The sequence below is a fragment of the Schistocerca americana genome, chromosome 1 (assembly GCF_021461395.2).
Source record: "Schistocerca americana isolate TAMUIC-IGC-003095 chromosome 1, iqSchAmer2.1, whole genome shotgun sequence".
In the NCBI taxonomy this organism is placed as follows: domain Eukaryota; kingdom Metazoa; phylum Arthropoda; class Insecta; order Orthoptera; family Acrididae; genus Schistocerca; species Schistocerca americana.
Genome location: NC_060119.1, coordinates 279,096,964 through 279,120,475, shown reverse-complemented (window position 1 = coordinate 279,120,475; position 23,512 = coordinate 279,096,964).

Genomic DNA, 23,512 nt, shown 5'->3' with positions numbered 1-23,512 from the left:
TTACCAGTGTTTTCCACATATTTCTTTCGTTTCCGATACTGTGCACCACCCCCTTTCTCCTTACCTTATCAGTCCACCTAATTTTCAACATTCGTCTATTGTACCACATCTCAAATCTTCGATTCCCCCCTGTTCCGGTTTTCCCACAGTCCATGTTTCAGTATCATACAATGCTGTGCTTCAAATCTACAGTCTCAGAAATTTCTTTATGAAATGTTTGATACTAGTAGACATCTCTTGGCCAGGAATGCCATTTCTGCCACTGCTAGTCTGCTTTTGATGTCCTCTTCGCTTCGTCCGTCATTGGTTATTTTGCTGCCTAGGTAGCAGAAGTCCTTAACATCATCTATTTCGTGACCATCAATCCTCATATTAAGCTTCTCGCTGTTCTCATTTCTGCTACTTCTCATTACTTTCGCTTTCTTCTATTTACCCGCAATCCATATTCTGTACTCGTCAGACTGTTCATTCCACTTAGTAGACCATGTAATTCTTCTTCACTTTCACTCAGGATAGCAATGTCATCAGCGAATCGTATCACTCATGTCTTTTCACCTTGGTTTTAATTCCATTCCTGAACCTTTCTTTTATTTCCATCATTGGCTCTTCGATGTACAGATTAACCAGTAGGGGAGAAATAACACATACATTCTTACACTCTTTTCAATACGAGCACTTCGTTATTGGTCGTCCCTTCTTATTAGTCCCTCTTCGCCCGTCTTCCCGTCTCTCCCTATAGCTTGCCCCAATATTTCTCAGAAATTCTAACATCTGGCACCATTTTACATTGTCGAACGCTATTTCCAGGTCGAAAAATACTATGAGAGTGTCTTGAATTTTATTTAGTCTTGCTTCCATTATCAACGACAACGTAGGAATTGCCTCTCTCGTGCCTAAACCTGTCCTAAAGCCCAACTGATCGTAATCTAACACACTCTCAGTTTTCCCTTCCATTCTTCTGTATAATGTTATGCTGAAAGGGCGATAATGCTCGCACCACTCAGCTCTTGCAGTCTTCGGAATAGTGTGGTTGATATTTCTCCGAAAGTCAGATGATATATCGCCAGACTCATACATTCCACACTCCAACGTAATTGTCATTTTTTTGCCATTTCCCCCAATGGTTTTAGAAATTCAGATGGAATTTTATCTGTCCCTTCTGACTTATTTGATCTTAAGTCCTCCAAAGCTTTCCTAAATTCTGGTTCCAATGCTGGATCCCCTGTCTCTTCTAAATTGACTCATGTTTCTTCTTCTATCACATCATACAAATCTTCCCTCTCGTAGAGCCTTCAATGTACTCTTTCCACCTATCCGGTCTCTCCTCTACACTCATCAGTGCAACTCCTGTAGCACTATTAATGTTACCACCCTTGCTTTTAGTTTCACCGAAGGTTATTTTGACTTTCCTGTAGATTGTCGTTCCTTCCGACTATCATTTCTTTTTCGATTTCTTCGCATTTTTCATGCAGCCATTTCGTTTTAGCTTCTCTGCTCCTATTTATTTCATTCCTCAGCGACTTGTAATTCTGTATTGCCGAATTTCGCTGAACATTTTTGTGCTTCCTCCTTTCATCGATCAGTTGAAGTATTTCTTCTCTTACCCATCGTTTCTTCGCAGTTCCTTCCCAACTTCTGTGATGTCCCTTTTTAGAGATGTCCATTCGTCTTCAGCTGTACTGCCTACTGAGCTTTTCCTTGTATTTGCAAAAACAGACATAATGTCTTATGGGATAACAGCAATCAGTGATTTTATAATGTTACTTTAAATCCGTCTTGATTGCAAATTTTTTTATTATTCATAAACCGGTTTCGGTTCATTCAGAACCATCTTCAGATCTGTAAAAATGATTATACTAATTAACTATTTCACGAAAGCAAATCTTTTTCATCCTATTTAATCAACATCAAATGTACCAGAACGTACCTGATATTTAAGTTACAGGAGTAACCCGTCCAATTCAGCAACTTTCACATGCTACGTCACATAAAATTGGTTGGCAGAGTGCACGTCATTTATATCAATTATAACACTATTACCGACAGGTGGCGTCTGGTACATTTGTTACATTCCATTTGCACATACTGTATTCAGTAGATCTTTTTTATATTAAAAATATTTAATTAAAATATGTGGATGTCAAAGCTAAAATCTTCACTTGTCAGGATTAAAAAACAGTAAAATTATCATTTTTATACGATCTAAAAGGCATAGGGCGATTTATATATCTATGGTGCTGGTGTGAACTTGTTTTCTTCTACGGTCTGCTTCCGTGGTTCCCGCCACTTTGGTGCTGTGCCGCGGTCCGCTCAGTCGTCTGCTGTCCATCGCCGCGGACAAGAGGGCCGCACAGGAGGGCCCCGTCAACGACGCCAGGCGTTGCACGCGTCTTCCGGGTTCTCCACCGCGCACCATCTCTCATCCCTCGGCCTGGATCTCCATACGCAACAGTTGTCATCTTAGTAGGTCGTCATAAATGCTAAAATAGGCGTTATGATTGAATTCGCTTTGTTCGTTGAGGATTAAATCCGGATCTTTATTTTTGTGGGTGTATATTTCGATCTCTTCTAAAATGTTAAGAAACCGTCCCTTGTGAGCTCTATGCAGGATGTCTAAGTTGTTTTCAATATTCGTGACTGAGTGCTTTGTCGCAGCCATATGCGCCCCAAAAGCTGTTTTGTTTTGAGAGTAGGTGTGCTCCCTGAATCTGGCTTCAAAGTTCCTACCAATCTGCCCTATATATTGTTTACAGCAGTCATTACATTTGATTTTATATACACCTGAATCCTGAAATTTATTCCTACTGTTACATATTCTATGCCGGAGCTTCAATTTTAACGTGTTATTTGTTCGGAACCCTATTTTAACGGCGGATTTACGAAAGCATCTTTCAATTTTGTCTGCAATTCTTCCATTGTAAGTGAGAGCTACATATTTTTTCTTGTTGTTCCTCTTAACTGCTACTTGCCTTCCTTCTGTTTGTTCCATTTGCCTCTTCTTTATCTTCCTATAAATATTCATCACCTGCTTACACGTATATCCGTTCGCTACGGCCACTTGTTTTAAAATACTTAACTCCTTTTCTACTTCGTGTTGGCTTAGTGGCAATCTTAGTAGCCTGTATACCATCGAAGTAAAATATGCCCATTTGTATCGCGGTGGGTGACAAGAGCGCTCGTTGATAACTAGATCTGTACACGTAGGTTTTCTGAATATGCTAAATTCATGCTTCCCATTTTTCTTTATTAGTGTTAAATCTAAGTAATCTATACGGTTGTTTTCTTCAAATTCCATGGTGAATGTAATTTTCGGGTGTTGAGAGCTCATTTTTTGTGCTAAGTTTTCGATATCATTTTTATCTCCTTTGTATAATAAAATGGAGTCGTCCACATATCTCCTGTAATATACAATTTTCTCAGCGATATTAGGATTTTCCTCAAAGAATTTGTTTTCTAAGTGATTTACAAAAATGTCAGCCAGCGTCCCAGCTAAACTGTTCCCCATTGCCAGCCCCACTTTCTGTTGATAAATTTTACCATTGAAAGTAAAGTAATTGAACGACAAGTAAAGAAGTCGATTATAGATGAAATGCACTCTGCTCACATGAACAGAAACGAACTACTAACTCTTAAGGGCTTGAATAAGAAGTTAGAATCACGTAAGGCTATCGTCACAAAGGCAGATAAGGGCGGCACTATGGTTTTAATACACGATACAGACTATATAGAGAAAACTGAAAAGTTCTTTATGGAAAACGGAATAGTAGAAGTCAAGAAAGATCCAACCAAGAAAATTCAAACAGAAATAAGGAAACAAATAGATAACAGTGTGTTTCTATTCACAGAGGAGGAAAAGTTTAAACTGAAAGTAATGAATCCGCGAATCCCCGAATTCCGATCACAAATAAAGCTCCATAAAGTTGAAAAATCGATTCGCCCAATCGTTAATAACACCAGCAGCCCAAGTTACAAATTAAATAAAGAGCTAAATAACGGATTGAAGGCGGCATATACATATCGTCGGACTTTCAACATTAGCAACAGCTACGAATTTGCCGAGCAAATTAAAGACGTACTTATACCTCAGAATGAGTCACCAGCTTCATTGGATGTCACCAATCTGTACACAAACATTCCCGTAAAAGAAACGATTGAGATCATTAAGAACAATCTCCTCACTCATGGTAAATTGGCACTGGGGGAAGTGATTGAACTAGTGGAAATGTTGGAACAAGTCTTGTCGTTCAATTACTTTACTTTCAATGGTAAAATTTATCAACAGAAAGACGGGCTGGCAATGGGGAACAGTTTAGCTGGGACGCTGGCTGACATTTTTGTAAATCACTTAGAAAACAAATTCTTTGAGGAAAATCCTAATATCGCTGAGAAAATTGTATATTACAGGAGATATGTGGACGACTCCATTTTATTATACAAAGGAGATAAAAATGATATCGAAAACTTAGCACAAAAAATGAGCTCTCAACACCCGAAAATTACATTCACCATGGAATTTGAAGAAAACAACCGTATAGATTACTTAGATTTAACACTAATAAAGAAAAATGGGAAGCATGAATTTAGCATATTCAGAAAACCTACGTGTACAGATCTAGTTATCAACGAGCGCTCTTGTCACCCACCGCGATACAAATGGGCATATTTTACTTCGATGGTATACAGGCTACTAAGATTGCCACTAAGCCAACACGAAGCAGAAAAGGAGTTAAGTATTTTAAAACAAGTGGCCGTAGCGAACGGATATACGTGTAAGCAGGTGATGAATATTTATAGGAAGATAAAGAAGAGGCAAATGGAACAAACAAAAGGAAGGCAAGTAGCAGTTAAGAGGAACAACAAGAAAAAATATGTAGCTCTCACTTACAATGGAAGAATTGCAGACAAAATTGAAAGATGCTTTCGTAAATCCGCCGTTAAAATAGGGTTCCGAACAAATAACACGTTAAAATTGAAGCTCCGGCATAGAATATGTAACAGAAGGAATAAATTTCAGGATTCAGGTGTATATAAAATCAAATGCAATGACTGCTGTAAACAATATATAGGGCAGATTGGTAGGAACTTTGAAACCAGATTCAGGGAGCACACCTACTCTCAAAACAAAACAGCTTTTGGGGCGCATATGGCTGCGACAAAGCACTCAGTCACGAATATTGAAAACAACTTAGACATCCTGCATAGAGCTCACAAGGGACGGTTTCTTAACATTTTAGAAGAGATCGAAATATACACCCACAAAAATAAAGATCCGGATTTAATCCTCAACGAACAAAGCGAATTCAATCATAACGCCTATTTTAGCATTTATGACGACCTACTAAGATGACAACTGTTGCGTATGGAGATCCAGGCCGAGGGATGAGAGATGGTGCGCGGTGGAGAACCCGGAAGACGCGTGCAACGCCTGGCGTCGTTGACGGGGCCCTCCTGTGCGGCCCTCTTGTCCGCGGCGATGGACAGCAGACGACTGAGCGGACCGCGGCACAGCACCAAAGTGGCGGGAACCACGGAAGCAGACCGTAGAAGAAAACAAGTTCACACCAGCACCATAGATATATAAATCGCCCTATACCTTTTAGATCGTATAAAAATGATAATTTTACTGTTTTTTAATCCTGACAAGTAAAGATTTTAGCTTTGACATCCACATATTTTAATTAAATATTTTTAATATAAAAAAGATCTACTGAATACAGTATGTGCAAATGGAATGTAACAAATGTACCAGACGCCACCTGTCGGTAATAGTGTTATAATTAATATAAATGACGTGCACTCTACCAACCAATTTTATGTGACGTAGCATGTGAAAGTTGCTGAATTGGACGCGTTACTCCTGTAACTTAAATATCAGGTATGTTCTGGTACATTTGATGTTGATTAGATAGGATGAAAAAGATTTGCTTTCGTGAAATAGTAAATTAGTATAATTAGTTTTACAGATCTGAAGATGGTTCTGAATGAACCGAAACCGGTCATATGAATAATAAAAAAATTTGCAATCAAGACGGATTTAAAGTAACTTTTCCTTATAGCTGTATCTATATCTTAGAGAACTTCAAACATATCTCGTCATTCGTGAGAACTTCCATATCAAACTTCTTTGCGTATTGATGCTTTCTGACAAATGTCTTAAACTTCACCCATGTCTTCATCACTACTACATCGTGATCTGAGTTGATGTCTGCTCCTGGCTACGCCCTAGTATCCAGCATCTGATTTCGGAATCTCTGTCTGATCATCATATAATCTAACTGAAATCTTTCCGTATCACGCGGCCTTTTCCAAGTGTACCTCCTCCGCTTGTGATTCTTGAACAGGATATTAGCTATTACTAGCTGATATTTATTACAGAATTCAATTAGCATTTCTCCTCTCTCATTTCTCATCCCAAGGCAATATTCGTCTGTAAACTTTTCTTCTAATGCTTCCCCTATAACTGAATTCCATTCTCGCCAGTACGAAAAGGAAACAAAGTTCCTATTACCTCCGAATAGATAACATCGTTAACTAGGCGAAAAACAGCACAGATCACACCAGTCTAAAAGAAGGGTAACAGAAGTTATCCGCTATACGTCCGACCAGTGTCCTTCTGTTGTAGGATCATAGAACACTGAAAAGAACTACCTCCTCCATACGATACAACATCAAAACGTTGGTCAAGCGTAACGAAAATCGCCCTTTTCTCACATGAAGTCCTCACAGCCATTGGCCTCGGCAGTCAGATAGACACAGCAATACATTATTACTCCACGACTGGTTATAAATATGTTATAATTGCAGTACCGATTTAGTCACCAAGCTGCCATCTTTACGTGTGGTAAATCCACAAAAAAACATCAAAAGATGTACAACAGTTCCAGACAGGCACTTTGATCATCGCGAAGTCCAAAATACCTTAAGGAACAGACGTAGTAAGTTATTTCTTGACTTCTGAAAATCAGTTGACTCAATGTCACATCAACACATACTAATGAGAGTACGAACAAATAGGATATAAAACGAAATTCATGACTGACTTGAGGATTTCTGGTAATGTGGAACCAGTGTATTATCTTGGATCGAAAATCATCGACAAATATGTAAGTAGTCAAGGGCCTGTCACAGGTATGTGTTACCTGTTGGGACCATTGTTGTTCATGTTCTATATTAATAACACAGAAGATGCTTATAATACTTAAGTCGGTAAAATATCGGGAATTCGGCTCTAAGCAAATTGTATCTGATTCAAATATTTCGGCTGTAAACTGTTCAGCCATCTTAGCAGCGAGCCCAAAATACCGCCGGAAAAAAAATCGCTACACCAAGATGGTGTTGTGCGACATAAATGAAAGATGGTAAGCGTGTTTCTACATCTGAAACATGATGTCAACTCAAATTTCGTGACAGTCGCGTAAGACTGGCTGTAGTGGCGCCACTGTGAGTATACAAATCGTCTTTGCTTTAAATACACGCTGCAATGGCCGTGAGGTTTAGTTACCTTTGAGAGTGGACCTGATGACTTGACGACATTTAAGAATGCCTTTAAGGCGACAAAGACGTCATTATTGAATGTCATGTAGTAGGCCTACAAGAAGCTAGGCATTCCTTCTGCGATATTGCAGAAAGACTTTGCACTAATGTACCCACGATGTATGATTGCCGGTACCGATCGTCGCGACAATGATCGCAAGAAGCTCGGACTTCGGATGGCCTCGTGGAACTACCGAGAGCGAAGACCACCGTGTTCGGCGCATGGCTGTGGCACATCGTTCAGTTGCTGCAGCAGCAATTTGAGCAGCAGTTGGCACCACAGTGACACAACGAACTGTTACAAATCGGTTACTTCAAGGACAGCCTCTAATCAGAGGCCCTGCAGCCTGCATTCCACTTACCCCAAACCACCACCACTTGCGACTTCAGAGGTGTCAAGCGAGACCGCACTGGAGGGCAACGTGGCGGTCTGCTGTGCTTTATGATGAAAGCTGATTCTCCCCGTTGCCAGCGATGGTCGTGTGTTGGTTAGGAGGCCAGCTGAGGGCCTGAAATCAATCTGTTTGTGTGCTGGACACACCTTGAGTTGTAGCCTGGAAAGCGACGTCGTATGACAACAGGAGCACACTTGTTATCCCACGCCCCTTGAAATCTGTACGTCAGTCTGGTAATTCGACATGTTGTGCTGCCAGTCTTGAACACCATTCGAGGGGTGTATTCCAAAAGGAACCCTCACCCACATACCACTGTTGTAAGCCAACATGTTTTACAGAGTGTCGATATGTTACGCTACGTCACCAGAGCTGTCTCCAATTTAAAAGCTGTTGGACGCCAGCGGACAACAACTCCAACGTCATCCACAACCGGAATTAACCGTCCCTATATTCACCGACGTTGGGCAACAGGCATCCAACTCCATCCCACAAACTCACGTCCGGGAACTGTACAACACAATTCACGCTGGTTTGCACGTTTTCATTCAACATTCTGGGTTTTACATCGGTTAGTAGTGTGTCAGCACTTCACATTCGCAGCGGCTTATCTTGCTCTTACATTAACCTGTGATTTTGCAATGTTAATCACTTAAATATTTTACCTAGACAGGTGTGTTCCCGAATTTTCGTTACTCTGTGTGTGCAAGTGTGTGTATGCTTTCATAATCTCCTTGGTTCAAATGGCTCTGAGCACTATGGGACTCAACTTCTGAGGTCATCAGTCCCCTAGAACTTAGAACTACTTAAACCTAACTACCCTGAGGGCATCAGACACATCCATGCCCGAGGCAGGATTCGAACCTGCGACCGTAGTGGTCGCGCGGTCCAGACTGTAGCGCCTAGGTCCGCTCGGCCACTTCGGCCGGCTCATAATCTCCTCGTTAAGAGTATAATCTTAGATTAACACTTTAACACAGTAAGATAAGTATTGTAGTTAAAAACTACGTGTGTGTGTGTGTGTGTGTGTGTGTGTGTGTGTGTGTGTGTGTGTGTGTTTTATGTGAGTGAGTGTGTGTGTGTGTGTGTGTGTGTGTGTTTGTTGCAGTATTTTTTCACTGGTGTATTACTAATAGCCCTAGAAGTTTCGCAGATGATGCGATTATCTACAATGAAGTACAATCTGAAAAAAAGCTGCACAATTATTCAGTCAGATCTTAACACGATTTCAAAATGCCGCAGAAACTGGAAAGTTACTTTAAATGTTCATAGATGAAAAACTTCATTTTACAAAATACTAAAACGATATATACTAGATCATCAAAGAGACGCAACTGAAATCAGTCAATTCTTACAAATACCTCGGTATAATAACTTTATAAGAAATGAAGCGATAGCATAGGGTCATTCGTCAGTGAAAGATGTGCCAGACTTCGTTTCGTTGGTAGAATACTTCGAAAATGCAACCATTGTACAGAAGAGATTGCTTACACAGCCCCAAGCGACCCACTGTGGAATGCTTCTCAGGCGTATGGGAGTGACATTAGGGATATGGAATGTATACAAAGGATAGCAGCACGAGTGATCAGTTTTACACAGACAAAACATACTGCCATAGGTAAACAGTCACTGTGTTGTAAGAATCTTAGTACATATGTCAGTCTCAGATCACTCAACCGTTATCTGTGCTCGTTTTGATTTATTGTCATCAGCATATAGTTAAGAAGAATGAAAAAGGAGGATAGAAAAATACTAAGGAACTAAATAATAAATCAAATTGATATTCATAACCATACCTATACCAATACGTTACAAAGCAACTCATCAGTTCAACAGGTCTGGAGAGACGGTCACAAAGTAAACATTTCTACACCCGGATTGTTGGAATTGAACGCAACCTTTAACTACGTAATAGTTTAAAATAGGTAACTCGAAAGCTTGAAATATAAGATTAAAATTACAAACTACGAAAAACTGATTGTCAGCTAAAGCCTTCTAGTGGTGAAATCTAGTAAAAACTTATTTAACTCCTTGTGTGAGTAACTTAAACTTTCTCTAGGAGCAGGAAAGATGTAGCCCAGCTGCAGACGCGCTCTGCTACCAGCTGGTATTCAAGGTAAAATCTAAATTCTAAGGCCCCGCCAAGATTTTCTTCAGTTCCTTCTACTCGACTGACGTTTCAACCCCTCTGCTGGAATGTTCTTCAGGAACGAAATCTTGCTGATTTACATAGTAGGCGGTAGTCGTTATAATGAACAGCCAGACTGAAACAACAGTTACGACAAATTACTATTAGGCAAGTACGAGCCGGTAGGAAAAGGGATATCAATAAAAGAAAGAAATTTTTCGTTGACTGTAACGATTTCTACATAACATGAAAAACTTTATTGTTAAACGTAACGAATTCAGCGATATATATAAATGTACTTTTCCATTCCGTAAATAGATGAATGAATAAAATTACTCATCAAAGATTGTACTAATAGGAGTCTACAAATAAAAATTAGCTGAATGAGTTGGTGTTACAGACGAAACAATTCCCTGGTGTTCTGCATATATCACTAGTTTGATCACCAACGACCTATCGTTACTTAAGCCGTTATCAGGTGACAACAGAATGTCACAACTTACATGTGCAGAATATAAATAAAACGGTGAGATACCAGGTGTTTGCAGGATGTTACAAAACTACAAACTTCGAGGGTTCGTAGAGGAACAAACTGAGGATAGGCAACCGTGTCCGGAAACGGAAACGTCATCCAATGACGCTACAGAACGTCGAAGTTACTGGCCCCAGCGCCAGCCGCTAGGCTACCCCTGCGTCAGCAAACGCCACTTTGTACGCCGACAGATTGCAGGCTGAACGTCTCGCAATATTGTTCAGAAATTGCGACTGACTGCCGCGATCGCCAATAGAGAAGACGGAGCTAGCAGCTGTGCAAACAGGCCTTGTCTCCTACGAATAAGATGCTCTTTTGCCTCGGTGGATAACTGTTTCAGACGCGGTTTTCCATCTGAACTTTGTCTCCTGTACACCGAGAAACACTGGAGATTTTAAAGGGTTCGCATTCGTAGGAGACAAGACCTCTGGTTTGTAAACACATTGTATCTGATCGCTTTATGTATTTTCTGCACGTGAAATTCGAGACATTCTGTCGTCACCTGACAACGGCCTAAGAATAGGATACCGAATAATACTTGCAAAAAATCAGGAAATGTTTCTTCTGTACTATCATCTCAGGTAGCTTTTATTTGTAGATGCCTACGAATAAGATGTTTGGTGAATAATTTCATATATTCAACTATTTGCGAAGTGGAAAAGTAAATTTAAAATCGAAGAGTCGTTAACAGTCTTTTGAGTCTCATTGCAGTCGTTTCCCTAAGACTGCGCTGCTCCGTGCAACAGGCTATCACCTCGCCCTTCCAGTCATCGCCCTGCGCGCAGCACCCCGAACTTTCTCCAGCCCCATCCCACCTCCTGTTGACGTAGTCCCTCCGGAGGTAATTTTTTATTTTTTATCACCACAGCGTCTCCACCGAGCCTCCAAGGGCGGAGGCTACTCCGAAGCAAGACACACCACCAGCTATTAAATCGCGGCACTTGCTAATTGGTTCAGACCGTCCATCAAACTGCTGTGCCGATAATGATCCTGGTTTCTAATTACCGCTCTGTCGCTATTAATTACTGCAAAAACGAAATCAATTACCAGACTTTCGATATAAATAGTGTCACTGCGTGACTATTCCAGTATGGATAATAATTAATGATGTGACGCCGGGGTTACTCATTAGTCGAAATGACGTCTACCTTTTAAGTGTAAATAAAGGGAAGAGCGTCAGCGATAATGGATGTTAGACTTTATTGGCTTAATAACCGCTGATGACGCAACGAGCTATTTTTGAACGCAACCCACCCATTTGGTCCTTACAAAAATTTTATATAAAATCAGTGTTGAATCTACACGTAGATCTAAACGTTAATTTTATTATACACGGTTCTATCGCTGAACTACAAGCAGAAACGGTAACTGCATCCCAAAGGCTTGTATCACAACCGAATATTTCTATGTGTCAGATGTAACAAGCGATAGACGGTGGTCGATCTTGAAAGAAATTGGCTGAGGATGGAATTATCTTTGAGCCAAAGATAACAGGATGATGTTTCTTAATTCGCATACCGGCAGCTGTAATTCTTCTGTTCTGCGCTTCCTTGTCGTGTCCAGCTTCAACAATACACAGAGTGAACCTGAACTGTAACGACTGAATTTCGCAAGCTGCTTAGCGATATTTGCTGAGTATTTTGCTATAACAGACCCGTGGTTCCTGGCTACAGATAATTACTCTCCACTTTTTCCTTATCCCTATTTGCATTTGTATCTGTATTGCACTGATAATATGTGCACCACAGTGCGAATGTCGAGGCTATGTGATGTGTGCCTTGTTTGAAAACTAATTTGTCCCATACACTGACGGTACTTGCTGTTCACAGCATTAAGCCCAATTTAGTTCTCGTCCCCAAGCTGGATGTTAACACTACTGGCTTCTGATTCTGATCTGCTTTTCCTGTTGTGTTAGTTGCAGGCTAAGAGTGATACACAGCAATACAGATAGGTCTGCCAATGGGGAATTGGCGTTGTGCACTTCTTGTATGGATTCACTGGGTACAATTGTAGAATGGCACAACAATGGCCTACTGCCCTGTCCTCACAGCGATGGCCGCCACACCACAGTACGAGGGCTACTTTTTTTTTCCAACCATCAATCGGTCGCAAACTGCAAACCGCAGTGAAAATAAAAAACGTTTTATTTGCAACATTTATCTACACTTTCCATACACTTCTCTACATAGTCACCGCCCAAATTTATAAGTCTGTCGTAGCATGGTAGCAACTTTGTAATACCCTTGTCATAGAAGGCAGTCTTTCGTAATTTCCATCAGTCCTCCAGTTCGTTGTGTGTGCGAAAACAGTGTTCATATTAGTGAAGAGTGAAGAAATAAAAACCAGAGGAATCGAAGTCTGGGCTGTTTAGTGGGTGATTAGACACTTCCCATGTAAAATGCTGCAGCAGCACCTTCGTGTGCGGTCTAGAACTGTCCCAAGGAAGGAAACGCATGACAGTTACATTACGTGGGCTGCATGAAATCAGGCGAAACCCCTCACCAGGCACTTCACACTTCGCGGGAAACACTATTGATCTAACTTGCTGTGCATTCAGGATTAAAAAGTGCATAGTGACGCGATAAATATTACAAACACTGTATAACACATCTGTGTAAAGCTTCGCTGGATTTTCACTGTGGTTTTAATTTCGCAACCGAGCAGAGTTTGAAAAACAAATGTTTACGTACCTATGCACTGAAGGTTATTCATTAACACTATGCCGTCCGGCGACACCACAGTGGTGTTGTGTGCATAGAATGATGCAGTGGCCAGCGACAGCATTTTAGTATTTTTGCATTTGGTTGGTGTTTTGTTTAGGTATCAATAAGTTACACACGTCAACAAGTTTTTTGTTTTTATAAGTACTTGTGCCCCCTCATCATGGTAGACGAAAGAGACGATACGATTATTTACGATGAGTGCACGGACGTCTTGTCTGACGCTCCGGACGACTTGGCCGATCGGAAAGAAGACATTGGGTATCAAGAAAATGAAAGTAAAGCAGAATCGTCGGCAGATAGTGAAATATGTCCAAGAAGAATTCGGCGAACGCTACGGTTGCATGTGATTCGGATGAATCAGACGGAGAAGACAGTGCATAGTGGTCAGACTTTGATTTACCGAGGACCAATAATAATTTTGAAGGATCTCCGGGTCCTAAAGTATGTCCCAAAAATACACAGAGCGCCGAGGATATCGTAAAAATTATAGATGGCAACGAAACCAACAAGTACTACAGTCAGATTTGCAGTAGAAGGAAACTGGATAGAAAAATGCCAAATTTGCCGATGTTAGAGACCAGGACTTAGAAAATGGTTTGGGCTTGCTATCCTTATGGGAATTGTAAAAAAAGCAAGGATCGGTTATTATTGGTCAACTAATTCGTTGACACACACACCGACATTTCGCAAAGCGATGTCCCGCAACCGATTCAGACAAATATTAACATTATTACATTTTTCCAATAACAATAAACCGGATAATGACGACCGGCTTTTCAAAGTGCAATTCGTAATTGATTATTTTTCCAAAAAGTTTAAATAAACTTTTAATCTAAGTCAAAACATTTCAATTGATGAAGGAATGATACCGTGGCGTGGACGGTTAAATTTTAAAGTTTACAATCCGTCGAAATTTACGAAATATGCCACACTCATTCGGATGCTGCGTGATTAGAGTACGGGATACATTTCCTCATTCAAGATACATTCCAGCGCTGGACAGCCTTTAGCAAAAACAGTGATGGAACTACTGACATCTTGTGATGGAAAGTGGCATCACCTCTACATGGATAATTATTATAACAGTGCAGAACTTCCAGAGAAGTTACTTGAAGAGAAAATTCGACTTAGCGGAACTATATGGCAAAGTAGAGGACTTCCGCAAAAATTGAAGCGTGCAAGAGTCAATGCGTTTGAACTTGTCGTCAACGGAAAGGTGAAGTACTCGCACAGGTATGGAGAGCTTCGAAAACTTTGACTGGCACTCAAAGAAAATGTAGAAAGATCTATTACACAATAAAAAAAACATAAAGGTGTATTAGACTACAACAAATGCATGCAAGGAGTGGATCGTGCAGACAGATATTTGAGTTAATACCATATATACAGAAAAACAATAACTGGATCAAAAAAGGTTTGCATGTACCTTTTTAATTGCGCATTTCAATACAGAACAGAAGAGTTTCCGATTTCACGATTTTTTACTATTTCCGAAACGAATAAACGAAAACGAAGAAACTGTCATCCATTTTCCAGAAACAAAAAAAAAAAGAATAACAGACTTAATGTGCAAGTCTTGTAGAGTTGCGTTACATCTTGGAGACTGTTTTTCTGCATATCATATGAAAGAGAAATCCTAAGCACCAAAGACAATGCAAATAAAAAAATACGTGAAATACACAAATTTTGTATGTATTTACGTATGTATATCTTCGAAATTTCATGAAAGTAGAGGAACAGGGTCGAGTACTTGTAAGAAATAACGATGAGATTAGTAAAACTTAACAATTTATAATCGCCGATAATGTCAAGAACGGCCGGCGACAAGCCAAGTAACCGAATTAGCGCTGCCGACGCCAAGCGAATACATTTGTACTAGACGTGCGGGAGGCAAAGTGATAATCTGCGTTGTACCTTTTGGTGATTACATACTGCAGCATATTACACAGACACGAATGTATTATCAGGGAAAGAAAGGTAAATAGGAGTAACACACTTGATAAATCATAATTACATTATTACTAAGGAGCCACCAGAGACAAAGCTGCTCAGAAAATGTGCCAGAACAATTTTCGACATTTTGTCAGTGAAGCCTTGTTCAACCTGTGGATCAATGAGAAAGGCAGTGGTAGACACAATTACGACAAAGGGCTGGCAGCCCGTTAATTAGAGACTTGTGACGTCAGGGAATGGAAGCAGTAAGAACCAATCAAGGACCGGTTATCTACTAATGAATCGATTAATTATTGACGGGATATTGCATCACATGCCACAATGATAGACCCGCACCCAGCATTGCCTAAAGGTAAGTTGGGCATCCGAAGCGCTTAGTGGCTGTAGAGTAATTAACAGTCATAGATACATTACGGCTTGTGGGGTCATCATGCCACGCTTCAGGGACCGATCGCTCCTATATCGCTCGAGCAGCTACAGTGACTGACGGTAATTGCAAGTATAATTGCTAGTACTATCTTGACTGTGTCTCTCTTGAGAGATAAATATATAATGTAAAAAATATTTTCCTTCATGTATCAATTACTACATTAAATAAAAATACATTTTCAACAGAGGTACAGAAGCACTGATTACCTAACCCAAACACAGCTCTGGTACAGTTTCATACACACTGTCTGATCAAAACTCTCCGGACATGTTACCAGTGAATACCTGTGTGGAGTGTGCCCACACTTTGCCTTTTTGACGACTTTTTGCTGGGGACACTTTCAGGGAGGTGTTTCAATGTCCATGGAGGAATGTCAGCCCATCGTTACTCAAGAGTAGAAACCAGGAACGTTAGTCATGAACGCTGGTCTCTAGAGCAAAATCGAAGTTCTAATTTATTCCAAAGGTGATCCGTTGCGTTCTGGTCAGAACGCTGGGTAGGGCAATCCATTTCATGGATGTTGTTATCCGCACACAATTGCCTTGCAAACGACACGGTGCAATTAACGTGTTCCAGATATCTGCCAAATCCAAACCTTCCCATCGCATTGCCACAGGATGTAGCGTGATTAATCATTCCAAAATACTCGTTTCCATTCACTGTTCAGTGACGTAGCTCTTACGCCACGTCAAGCATCGGTTATCATAGGCTACAAAAATGTCTGGCTTACGAGGAGCTGTTCAACCACTGAACCCGATACTGTTAGCTCTCTACACTCAGTGCACTAGCTGGACTGATGGTACTTTGAATTCACGAGTGATTTCTTCCAATGATTTCAAGCGATCTTTTACAAACGCCGTTCGCAAGGCTTCGAGGTCCCTGCCTGTCACTATACGAGTTCTGCCTGGTCTTGGTATAGCTGTACTGGTGCTTCACATTTCCACTTCACAAGAGTGTCAACAGTCGACATGGGCAGCTTTAGAAGAACTGAAATGTCCCATGGATTGGTTACTTAGATAATATCCAATGACTAGCCCCTGCGTTACTTCTGTTACTGCGTTCTTCTGACTGCCCCATTCTGTTGTTTCTTTTTCTGTACTGAAAATAATTTACTCACGTCCTCCCTTTATACTGGTGGATTCAAAAATGGTTCAAATGGCTCTAAGCACTATGGGACCTGAAACGTCCCCTTAGAAAAATTATTGAATTACTGTGCTGATAAACCTCTTACGTTATTTGCTTTTCAAACAGCCGAGCAAAACTGAACGTACTCAGACATTACTCTCTTTACCTATTTTGATCATCACTAAACCGACATACAATATTTTTAGCGCAACGCAATCTGACTTTTAATAACCCCTAGAAAAGAATGGCCCTGACTAACATTAACCTATACCTTTCACAAATCACTTACCTCACAAAAATCTTCGTTACTCGAACTACTGGAATACAGCGAGCGCCAGTACTGCCAGCAAAATAAAAGATTCAAACTACTGAAGGCACTAACTACTGATAGGCATAGTTAGCAAATAAAAGATTTTGATGAGAACAAACAATATATTTACCTTAATAATGTTCAAAGTTCATAATATATAGCAGTTCATGACATCCGGTCTTTCAAATTTACTGTCTCTGATGGACACACGTCCAGATCACCCGCTCTCAAAACTCCGCCATCTCTCTCCCCACATCCACCACTGCTGGCGGCTCACCTCCAACTGCGCAACGCTACGCACTGTTAACAGCCAACTGTCCAACAGTACAATAGCAAATTCCAACAATGCAAACCAGTCACGTCCTCCCTTTATACTGGTGGATTCAAAAATGGTTCAAATGGCTCTAAGCACTATGGGACTTAACATCTGAGGTCATCAGTCCCCTAGACTAAAAACTACTTAAACGTAACTAACCTAAGGACATCACACACATCCATGCCCGAGGCAGGATTCGAACCTGCTACCGTAGCAGAAGCGCGGCTCGCGACTGAAGTTCCTAGAACCGCTCGGCTACAACTGACGGCCTGATGGGTTCACTTGAAAATCTAATTCAGCAGTGTCCGCATACTTTTGATCAAATAGTGTGTACATCTCTCATACGGAGTGCTGAGATACTAGATTTTAAGAGTGAAAACAGTCGTATTCGTCGAGGAAGAAGAAGGAATGGTGCAAATACAAAACATGACGGACGCAATTAGCATCTCACTGTGTGAGAATCTCAAGTGTGATACGGAAGCGCTAAACATAATTAACAGTCCAGAGAATTCGTCGATTACTGAAAAGATTTCAGAAACAACGGAATATGACTCCATGTCTTTGCTCTCAGAGGAAGCACAGAGACTGGCTGAAAAGTAATTCCTCCGAAGCTTTTATTCTGTTCTCAGTGTTAGCTGAGGTAGAGTACGTCATGCGAGTTAGTCAGTCGACCTTTCCGTTTCACTGACGCAAGCTGCAACCCTCTGCCGCTAAAGGGAGAATTTAAAGTATATTGGGGCGTCAGTGAGAATTAGGATCGAGTAGGTAGGGGTGTCAGGATAATCCGTGTAGCAGTGTGAACTGTTATGCCACAGTGGCTTAGTGGACAACGCACCAGCCTAGCACCCCTGGCTTTTGTACAAATTTTCACTCGCCGTTGAAGTCTCAGATTCCTCTCCTGTGCCAGCTTCTTCATCTCAGCGTAGCACATTCAACCTATGTGCTCAATTACTTGCTGGATGTATTCCCATCTTTGTCTTCCTCTACAGTTCTTACCCTCTCCATATCCCTCTAGTACCATTTAAATTAGTCCATGATGTCGTAACATATGACTTATCATTCTGTCCCTTCTCCTTGTCAGTGTCTTTCACATATTCCTCTCCTCTCGAATCTGCGGAGAACTTCCTCATTCCTTACCTATCACTCCACCTAGTTTCCAATATTTGTCTGTAGCACACATCTCAAATGGTTCGATTCTTTTGTCCCGATTTCCACAGAGTCCATGTTTCACTATCATACAATGCTGTGCATTCTCAGTAATTTCTTCCTCAAATTAAGGCCTATGTTTGATACTAGCAGACTTCCCTTGGCCAGGAATGCCCCTTTTGCCAATGCTAGTCTGCTTTTGATGTCTCCTACCTGCGTCCGTCATTAATTATTTGTCTGCCTAGGTAGCAGAATTCCGTAACATAATCTATTTCGTCACCGTCAATCCTGAAGTTAAGTTTCTCGCTGTTCTCATTTCTACTACTTCTCAATACTTTCGTCTTTCTTCGATTTACTCTCAACTCATATTCTATACTCATTAAACTGTTCATTCCGTTCAGCATACCATCTAATACTTCTTCACTTTAACTGAGGTTACCAGTGTCATCAGCGAATCTTATCATTGATATCGTATCACTTTGAATTTTAACTCCTCTTTTCAAAAATGGTTCAAATGGCTCTGAGCACTATGGGACTCAACTGCTGAGGTTATTAGTCCCCTAGAACTTAGAACTAGTTAAACCTAACTAACCGAAGGACATCACAAACATCCATGCCCGAGGCAGGATTCGAACCTGCGACCGTAGCGGTCTTGCGGTTCCAGACTGCAGCGCCTTTAACCGCACGGCCACTTCGGCCGGCTGAACTCCTCTTTTCAAACACTCATTTACGTCCATCATTGTTTCTTCGATGTACAGATTATATAGTAGGAGCGAAAAACAACATCCCTGTCGTATACCCTTTCTAACACGAGCATTTCGTTCTCGTATTATTCACTCTTGGCTCTAGTAAATGGTGTTCAAAAATGGTTCAAATGGCTCTGAGCACTATGGGACTTAACTTCTGAGGTCATCAGTCCCCTAGAACTTAGAATTACTTAAACCTAACTAACCTGAGAACATAACACACATCCATGCCCGAGGCAGGTTTCGAACCTGCGACCGTAGCGGTCGCGCGGTTCCAGACTGTAGCGCCTAGAACCGCTCGGCCACTCCGGCCGGGTTAAATGTTGTATACCACGCGTCTCTCCTTGTAGCTTACCCCTATTTTCCTCCGGATTTCGAACACCTTGCACCATTTCAACGCTTTTTCCAGGTCGATAAATCCTTTGAATGTGTCTTGACGCTTCTTTAGTCTTGCTTCCATTGTCAACCGCAACGTCAAATTGCCTCTCTCGGGCCTTTACCTTTCCTAAAGCCAAACATCGTCATCTAGCACATCATAAATTTTATTTTTCATTCTTCTGTACATCATTCTTTCAGCAACTTGGATGCATCAGCTGTTATGCAGATTGTGCGATAACTCTTGTCAGCTCTCGCAGACTTCGGAACTGTGACGATATTTTTCCGGAAGTCAGATGGTATGTCGCCAGACTCATACATTCTATAATCCAACTGAATAGTCGTTTTGTTGCCACTTCCCCCCCAGTGATTTTAGAAATTCTGATGAAATTTTATCTGTCCCTTCTGCATTGTTTGATTTTAAGTCCTCCAAAGCTCTCTTGAATTCTACTTCTAATACTGAATCCTCTGTCTCTTCTAAATCGATTCCTGTTCCTTCTTCTATCACATCGGGCAAATCTTTCTCTCGTAGAGGCTTTCAGTGTGTTCTTTCCACCTATCCGGTCTCTCCTCTGCATTTAATAGTGTAATTCCCGTTACACTCTGAATGGTACCACCCTTGCTTTTAATGTCACCGAAGGTTGTTTTGACTATCCCGCATGCTGTTTGTCCTTCCGACAGTCATTTCTTTTTCGGTGTCTTCACATTTTTCACGCACCTGTTTCGTCTTAGCTTACCTGCACTACCTATTTATTTGATTTTTCACCGCCTTTTACTTCTGATTCCTGAGATTCCCGGAACATTCTTCTACTTCCTTATTTCATCGATCAAGTATTTCTTCTGCTACACATGGCTTCTTCGCAGATACCTTCTTTGTACCTATCTCTTTCTTTCCAACTTCTGTGGTGCCCCTTTTTAGAGGTGTCCATTCGTCTTCAACTGTACTGCCTACTGAGCTATTCCATGTAGTGGTATGTTTAGTCGTAGAGAACTTCAATCATATCTCGTCATTCCTCAGTATATCCGTATCCCACTTATTTGCGTATTGATTCTTTCTGACTAATGTCTTAAACATCAGCCTACTCTTCATCACTATTATATTGTGATCTGAGCCTATATCTGCTCTTGGGTACGCCTTAAAATCCACTGTCTGATTGCGGAATCTGTCTGACCATGATGTAATCTAACTGAAATCTTTCCTTATCACCAGGCCTTTTCCAGGTATACGTCCTCCTCTTGTGATTCTTGAACAGGGTATTCGCTATTAAAACTAAACTCCGTCCGAACAGGCCTTGGAAGGTCCAACGGTACCGACCGGTCGCCGTGTCATCCTCAGACCACAAGCGTCACTTGATGTGGATATGGAAGGGCATGTGGTCAGCACACCGCACTCCCGGCCGTAAGTCAGTTTACGAGATAGGAGCCGCTACTTCTCAGTTAAGTAGCTCCTCAGTTTGGTACTCGCTGTTACTAGCTGAAATTTATTAAGTAACTCAATTACTCTTTCTCCTCTCTCATTCCTTGTCCCAAGCCCATATTCTACTGTAACCCTTTCTTCTATTCCTTCCCCTACAACTACATTCCAGTCCACCACGACAAAAAGATTTTCATCTCACTTTACGTATTGTATTACGCTTCCAATATTCTAATATAATTTTTTTATCTCTTCATCTTCAGCTTGCGACATCGATATGTATACATGAAGTATCGTTGTCGGTGTAGGTTTGCTGTCGATTCTGATAACAACCCTATCACTGAACTGTTGACATTAACTCACTCTCCGGTCTGCCTTCCTATTCATAACGAATGCTACTCCCTTTATACGATTTTCTGCTGCTGTTGATGTTATCCTACAGTCATCTGGCCATAAATCCTTGTCTTCTTTCCATTTGACTCCACTGACCGCTACTGTATCTAGATTGAGGGCAGGAGAGTGCCCTGTGCCTCTGTCCGCTCCTCCGTCCTCTTTGACAAGGCCATTAACAGAATTGAGGTGTCTTTTGCCGGAAGTCTTCGGCCGCCATAGTTGATAATTTTTATTCAAAATCTAAGTTGGCCGGAGTTCGAACCTGATACAGAGGATGTTTTTATTACTAATCAAAGACGCTACTTTCATATGCTTAGGAAACTGGAAACAGGATTTCGAAGAGTTCACACATATTTGGAGCATCCTCTCCTTCACCATGACAATGCCATACCACACACATGAGCGCTGCGAAAACAGTAACTAACCGACGTCTTTAGTTCACTATTATCAAACATCCTCTATATTGTCCTGAGTTAGCCTCAACCGATTTTCAACTGTTACTAGAATTTCAATAGCTCCTTCGAGGACTGCAATTTGCGAGAAGTGAAGCAGCGAAAGCGAAAGTGAGAGTGTGGATCCGTCAACAAACAATATCAACGAACTGTTCTCTCGTTTGGAGGAATGTTTTCGTCGCCAGGGAATAACAAATATTTAGACATCAAGAATAAAGATGTAGAATAATTAATAATTTTTATATTATTGCAAAGCTTTAAGAGGCATTACTAGTCAGCGGCCCTCGTACGTCGCCACTATTGCTAGCAGAAAAATTACTAAAGGATGAAAACCCAGCGTAACCTACAAAAATCGGAACAAGACCCTCCGTCTGTACTATTCCCCAAATGAAAATGAAACAAATGAATTTGCGAAAAAAAATTAGACACACAAATCTGAATGAATAGTAGGGATGGCGTCAGTGAAGATGCAATTACATAAAACGATATCACAGCAAACCTTTGAAATATTCTGAAGTCTTCATATACTGAGCAGGGATTGATAAATTTGTGGTGATAAATAAAGATTTGTGCCAGGCTGGGCTCGAAACTGGATTCACAGTTCACCGCAAGCAGTTCCCATATAGTTAGTCTATTACCTAGTGCTGAAGATGTTTGCTGAAGTGAAATACAATTAGATGTACAGTTGCACTAATTACTTATATTAAATAGTAGAAGTATTAAAATAACAATAACACTGTACATAATCGTATCCAAAAAGAACATTGCTTTAAAGAGTAACATCAATTTATTTTAACTTCTCCTTCACAACATTTTATCGGTGTTATTGTTGAAACGTTATTTCAACTTCGTAATGAAAGAACTGAATTGTAAAAAATCTCATAAAATACAGTGCCACACAATAAATTTAGCCACACAGATGTGGTCGGATGTCACAGTAGCTTTATACACATACACATCATCGCTGGATACATAAATCATTAGAATTACATTTCTCTGTGACAGATAGGACGGTCGCAAAAATGTATTAGTGTTAACGATACGCCACCTGCACGTGTGTTGTTGTTGTTGTGGTCTTCAGTCCTGAGACTGGTTTGATGCAGCTCTCCATGCTACTCTATCCTGTGCAAGCTTCTTCATCTCACAGTACCTACTGCAACCTATATCCTTCTGAATCTGTTTAGTGTACTTATCTCTTGGTCTTCCTCTACGATTTTTACCCTCCACGCTGCCCTCCAATACAAAATTGGTGATCCCTTCATGCCTCAGAATATGCCCTACCAGCCGATCCCTTCTTCTAGTCAAGTTAGGCCACAAATTTCTCTTCTCTACAATTCTGTTCAATACCTCCACATTAGTTATGTGATCTACCCATCTAATCTTCAGCACTCTTCTGTAGCACCACATTTCGAAAGCTTCTATTCTCTTCTTGTCTAAACTATTTATCATCCACGTTTCACTTCCATACATGGCTACACTCCATACAAATACTTTCAGAAACGACTTCCTGGTGCTTAAATCTATACTCCATGTTAACAAATTTC